Source organism: Chenopodium album, chromosome 24, assembly GCF_948465745.1.
Source record: "Chenopodium album chromosome 24, dcCheAlbu1.1, whole genome shotgun sequence".
In the NCBI taxonomy this organism is placed as follows: Eukaryota; Viridiplantae; Streptophyta; class Magnoliopsida; order Caryophyllales; family Amaranthaceae; genus Chenopodium; species Chenopodium album.
In genome coordinates, this window is record NC_137857.1 from 15,771,020 (window position 1) to 15,778,381 (window position 7,362).

Here is a 7,362-nt window from a genome sequence, read left to right on the forward strand (position 1 = left end):
TTCATGAAATAAGATTTGTATATGATACAATCAAAAGTTTAGAGATCCAATAATCCTAGGGATGCATAAAAGATCCATAATAGATTGAAGTTAGCATCAGGGAGTTAATGTTCTTAATTTTGGGAGTTAATCAAATAGTTTGATGTTCTTGTAAAATAAAGAAAAGGTCTTGTATGTATAAGATGTTTAGTGGGAGCTATGAAGTCTTCTTGGTCTAGTATAAAGAGCAATTATTCATTGCTTGAAGAGTCAAGTGGTGGGTAATGCATTGTATATGAAAATCTTGAAGAAGAAGATGAGTACATTAGGGATTCAAGATCTATATAGCGATAGGTCTCGAAGGATGTTTGAGTTTTGGTTAAGAAACTTATATTGATAAGATTCTTATAAGGTTCAACATTATATTGAAAAGAGTTTTCAATCCCATGTGACATGGCACGTTGATTAATGATTCAATACCTTGAGAAAGGTTGATGAAATTAAGATTTTGAGTGATGATCCTTATGCAATTTGCAAAGGATGCATCATGCATGTCATGGACTATACTCGTCTATTTGATTCACTTGTTTTAAAGAACAAGTGATGATAGATTTCGATCGAAATCCAATGTAACGTTGGAATACAAATTAGAAATTCCTAAGTTCTTTGCGAAAGGGCGAAGGAAAATTCTTAGTGTATGGAGATAAAAATGATTATAAGATTTAGAAATTGCAAAGTTCATGTTTATGAGAATGTCTCATGAACTCTACTTACTGAACCCCTTCCACGACCAAGGTATGAGAGTCATACTAAGGTTTTTGGATTGAAGCAAGTTATGTAATTTTAGTTGTGTATGTTTTGAGAAAGCATATTACAAAAGTAAATACATTAGCTTGCAGAATTATGTTTATCAATTGAAACAAAGTTTCAATCTTATTTAATCGTGGTTTCAAAATTAAACAAAATGTCCAAAATAATTATGAATTGATGGGCTCACTAGGTTGATGACCTTTTGAATGAAACCCCACAGGTGAACTAAATTCATATATTATTTAAGTTCCTAGTTCGGAATCATTAAACTGGACATAAATGATTTCCAATAATGGACTAGCATGTTAAGATTGATTGGATAGCGCAGTTTCATGGGCTATAGGAGCGTAGTGATGCTCGGTCAATCACATGGATATGCATGAATGATGCATGATCGAACTATAGACCTACTTTGAAGTTCAAGTATAGAGCTTCCGGATATATTAGTGGATTCCTTTGACATGAGTGGAACATTGATCTCATTCAATGGATGTTATAACTGTGGTACATTCAAACGTCTGCCCGTAACTGGAGATTATAAAGGGTGTTTCCCGGTTATTTCAGAAGTTGAGTGGGAGCTTTGGTTGCCATAAGATTGGATTGAGTCTACCTATTTAATTAGGAATGTGTCTTGGCCCCTTGAAGAGGGAGAATTAAGAAAATGCATGGCCGTGCTCAAATGTGTTACATAGTAACCATTTGTTTTGTAATTCTAACTCAGATTTCAAGAAAAGATTTGTAGATTAATATGATCACGACATAAGATGCAATCATATTATCAAATCGACACACATTGACTTAAGGAATTTGAATATTGCGCACTTGTCTCAGACAAGTGGGAGATTGAAGGAGTTATATCTTCGATAAGTGCAATTACTAGATATATCAAGGATCACTATTATGGAGATAATAAGTTCATTCTATTGGGGCGTCATCCTCTGTTGCTAGACTATGAGAGATGATCTTTGGGCTAGTTAAATGGTCCAAAGCCCTTTAGAATGGATCCTATATTGGTCACACACAAGGGTATTGGGTTAAGCAAGTAAGAGGCCCATTAATGGGCCTCATGAGCAATTAACTAATCATGAATTGGATTGGGCTAGCATAGTTAGATTGGAATTAGGTTTTGGGCTTTTGACATGGGCTCTTATTTAGAGATGAGATCTATAAATAAGATCCATGCCTAGGGTTTGTAGTAAGCAGTCATAATTCACACACTGTGAATTTTGACATCAAGGCAACCAATCCCAAAACCCTAATCCTCTCTCACATTCACGGCTCTCACTCCTCCCCCCTTTGGACTCACGGCCGGCCACCCCTTGGTGGCGCGTGTGGTGGTTCGTGGTGGTTCTTGGTTAGTATGTCGCTCTTCTCCATTGAAGGTCAATTGAAGGTTTCAATTGCAACTAACTAGCATTAGTGGAGGTCTTAATCTGTGCCCGTGGACCAAGTAGAGGAATCACGCTTGAGGTTCTTTATCTCCCCTTGTTCTTGCTCGATCGCACGTGGAATCACGCTTCAAAGGTACAATTATTTGTTCTTTATGTGTTATGCATTAGATCCTTGGATTAGGTACTGTATGAATATGATTCATGTTTATTTCCGCTGCGTAGTACCTATAAACTCCTACAGGTCTAAACCGTCACTAGGCGAAAAAACCACTTAGCCACCGGTTCAAAACCCCCCTAAGCCACCGGTTTTGAACCGGTGGTCATTTGGGGGGTGGCAATAACCCCAAGAAAGGCCACCGGTTCAAAACCGGTGGCAAAAATGATTATTGCCACCGGTTAACCGGTGGTAATATTTTATTATGGCCACCGGTTAACCGGTGGCAAAAACCCATTCCCGCTTTTTTTAAAGGGGAGTTTGGCACCGGTTCTGTTCAAAACCGGTGGCAAAAATGGCCCAAAAAATAAAATTTTTTTTTTTTTTTTGCATTTTTTCCACATAAATTAATATATAAACACTAACACATATATATACTTACATATTTTCATTAAAAAAAGCTGTAATATTACAATTTTGGTCCAAAAAACTTAAAAAAAATACTAGTCACTGTTAAATACAAGCTAATCTCATCAAAAACCTATAATTGTCCCAGCTTATGTGCAATCTAATTAAAAAAAAATAAAAAAGTTCTTCCTCCACGTACTTTTTCACCACCAAATCTCAGATCGATTCCTGAAAATCACCAAATCCCTAATTTTTTCCACAAATCAAAATTAACACTAATTATTAATAATAAAAATTAAAAAAATCTCAAAAAAAATCCAGAAAAACAAAATTAAAATTCTCAAAAAATGAATTTAGCACAAGAAATAACATCCCAAGTCAACTAATCTCAATAACACCAACAAAACCAATCAAAAAGAATTAAATGAACTTACAGGTCTGCCATCAATGGTGTGTTTATCCTGAAGAACACGATCAATAACAGAAGGATCTGAAAAAAGAACAAACCCAAAACCTCTAGGCCTACCAGTAGCTTTATTTGAAAAATCAGTTTTTTTTCTCTCACTTTCAACTTTCTCTCTCCTCCAACACCACCCCAACACCACTAGCTCCAACCCCAGACCCACCCAAACCGCATCCAAGCCACCAAGACCCATCACCGAAACCCACCACGACCCATCACCCAAACCCACCACGACCCATCACCCAAACCCACAACCAAACCAAAACCCTACCCAACGCCACACCCACCACGACAGCAACCACAACAGCCGCAACTAAAACCCTACCCACCGCCAGAACCACCACGACAGTAACCAAAAAACGCGAAAATTAAAAAAAAAAAAAACCAAAAAACATACCTTTATAACTGAAATTGGTTTGAATTTGGTTTAATAAGGTCAAATTCGACCATGAAAAGTCTAGATCTAGAAATTTCATGGTCGAATTTAACCTTAAAAACCATTAATTTGTTAACACCACCAACCACAAAAGCTTTTAACACCACCGCCGGCGACGAGAGAGCTTTGAGATGAGAAAGGAGGAAAGAGAAGTGAGACGAGAGAGGGGTGAGACGAGAGAGAGAGCAGGAGAGAGTGAGACGAGAGAGAGAGTAGGAGAGAGAGTGAGACGAGAGAGAGAGAGCAGGAGGAGAGGGGAGGCAAGAGAGAGGCTGAGAGAGGATTTAGTTAGGGTTAGGGGTTTATATAGGGGAGGGGGCGGTTTTTTTTTTTAAACAAAGCCACCGGTTTTGAACCGGTGGAATTAATATTTTGACCACCGGTTCGGTTCAAACCGGTGGCAATACCCTTCCCACAAAATCCCGCCCATTTTCCCTTTTTTTTTGCCACCGGTTTTTAAAAACCGATGGCCATTTGGCGGTGCCAAATTCAATTTTTCTACTAGTGCGTCGGTCTTTGATTTTGTTATATATGGGCAATTTTTTAGACCGGTTCCACAATTTAGAAGTGGTAGAGGAGGAGGAGCGTCATCTTGGGTTGAGGGATGTGTTTGGGGTTGAGGGTTTGAGGATTGGCCTTGAGAAGATTGGCTGGGAGATTGGTTCGAGCGGTTTTTGCTACTCTTGACTTTCCTCAACAAATTCATTTTTACCACACAAATTCACAAAAATTCACAATAAATATTCCAACTCCCTCAAACAAACAACAAACACCTCAAACACTCACAATCCTCCTTTCAAATCCAACCAAACCCCCAAAAACTACAAGGTACCTGTTTCAATCAACACAACAACCAAAATTCCAACAACAAATACCAATATCAACAATCATCCATCAAATATATGCAAGATTTATCAAGAAAAATCAATCATCACTCAAAAATACCAAATTTCACAAAAAACAACCATGAAACACAAAAATCATGCTCAAAATCAAGGTAAACAAACCAATGTAAAGAAATCAAGTGAAATTGACAAGAATAATACAATGGTTAGAAGTATACCAAGATTGGAGATTCAAATTAAGCTTAGAGCACCACACACTACCGAAATTTGACGAAAAACCACGAGAAACTTGAGTAGAAGTGATGAAATTTGAGAAATAAGGTAGATTATGTGAAGATTTGATGGAAAATGTGAAGAGAAGAGTAAGAGATTGATGATTTGGGGTTAGGGTTTGAGAGGTTTTTAGAGAGAGAAGGGGGAAAAGTAGAGAGGAGGTGAGAAAATAAGAGAGGAGAGAGAGAGGAGAGGGCGTCCGGGTTTAAGAAACCCAGCTACCCGCGCCCTCTCCCGAAACAGCCGCGGTCTCGGGAACTCTCCCGCGCCCGTGGAGAGACCGCGGGGCAACCGCGGGGAGTTCCTGTCCAAAAATGAAGAAATTATACCTGATGCTTGCCGCGCCCTCTCCTAAACTTCCCGCGCCCGCGGAGAGACCGCGGGGCAACCGCGGGAAGTTCCTGATCCATTTTTGACATTTTTGAGAAATCAGGGCCGCGCCCTCTCCAATTTCTCCGAGGCCTCTCTAAACTCCCCCGCGCCCGCGGAGAGACCGCGGGGCAACCACGGGGAGTTCCTGATTGTAAATGTTCTTTAAAGCCAAAGAGGTCCCCGAGGCCTCTCCAAGCCCTTGGGGAGCCCTCTCCCCTGCACTCTAAACTCTTCATAAAACTTCTTCTATCCAACATGAGATGATAATAGGCAACCTACAAAACAAACATAAATTTCCAACACAACATAAGATCAAAAATTAATCAAGGAAAATCTAAAGAAAAGAAAAGAAAAGAAAAATGAGATGAGAATCCGGGTTGCCTCCCGTAAGCGCTTTTGGTTAACGTTGTTAGCTCGACGTGCACCACCCTCTCAAGGTGGCTTGAAAAGAATCATTTTGTGAACAAGACCAACAAACACTCCATCAAAGTACTTCTTGAGCCGATGACCATTAACCTTAAATGAAGATGAGGAATCCAAAGGAGAAATTTCCACGGCATCATTACCAAAAACATCCTTCACCAAGAATGGACCACTCCATCTTGACATGAGCTTTCCGGGGAACAACTTCATTCTAGAATTGTAGAGGAGGACTTTGTCACCTACACAAAACTCCTTTTTCTCAATCAACTTGTCATGAACCTCTTTGGAGCGAGCTTTGTAGGTGCTAGCACAATCGTAAGCATCAAGCCGAAGTTCCTCTAACTCATGAAGATCCAACCACCTCTTCTCTCCCGCACATGCTAAGTCAAAATTGATCTTCTTGATGGCCCACAAGGCACGATGTTCAAGCTCAACCGGGAGATGGCATGATTTGCCATAGACAAGGCGATATGGAGTGGTACCAATGGGTGTCTTAAAAGCCGTCCTATAAGCCCAAAGAGCATCATCCAATTTGTCCGACCAATCCTTTCTATTGCGAGCAACCGTCTTCTCAAGAATAAGCTTGATTTGACGATTTGAAACCTCAACTTGGCCACTCGTTTGAGGATGGTAGGGAAGCCCAAATTGTTGATGCACACCATGTTTCTTCAACATCTTTTGAAAGGCATTATGGACAAAATGGGATCCATTATCACTTATCACCGCTTTTGGGACACCAAAGCTTGGAAAGATGATTTTCTTAAAAAACTTCAATACAACCTTGTGATAATTTGTTGGAGAGGCAATGGCCTCAACCCACTTAGAAACATAGTCCACCGCCACAAGGATATATTGATTCCCGTATGAAGAGGGGAATGGTCTCATGAAGTCAATTCCCCACACATCGAACACCTCCAATTCAAGGATAGGTTGTTGAGGCATCTCATTTCGCTTGGAAATGTTCCCAACTCGTTGACATCGGTCACACGACTTAAAAGCCCCATGAGTCCTTGAAGAGATGTGGCCACCAAAAACCACTTTGAAGAACCTTGGTAGCGGTCTTGGAAACACCCATGTGCCCACCACTAGGGTCCAAGTGGCACATTCTTAAAACACTAGGCACCTCTTCATTTGGAACACAACGCCTAAGTAAGCCATCAACCCCACGTTTGTATAAGATAGGATCATCCCACAAATAGTGCCTTGCCTCTCTTTTGATCTTCTTCTTTTGGTTCTTAGAGAAAGAGGGTGGAAACTCCCCACATGCTAGAAAATTGACCAAATCAGCATACCATGGGAGTTCCTTCACCTCTATGGCATACAAGAAATCATCAAGCATTCTATCTTCTATTGGTAGACCATCATCATGAATTTGATCCCCTTTAAGGCGAGAAAGATGGTCCGCCACAACATTCTCCGCACCCTTCTTGTCCCTAATCTCAATCTCAAAAGCTTGCAATTCAAGCACCCATCGAATCAACCTTGGCTTGGACTCTTTCTTGGCAAAGAGATACTTGAAGGCTGCATGATCCGTGAAGACTATGGTCTTGGAACCCAACAAGTAACACTGGAATTTCTCAAAAGAGTGCACAATTGCCAAAAATTCTTTTTCTGTTGTTGTGTAGTTCTTTTGAGCCCCATTGAGAGTCTTGGACATATATTAAATCACATGAAGCTTCTTGTCTACCTGTTGTCCCAAAGCACCTCCAATCGCCCAATCACTCGCATCACACATCAACTCAAAAGGAAGATCCCACCTTGGGCCTTGAACAATAGGAGTAGAGATTAGGGCCTTCTTCAATCTATCA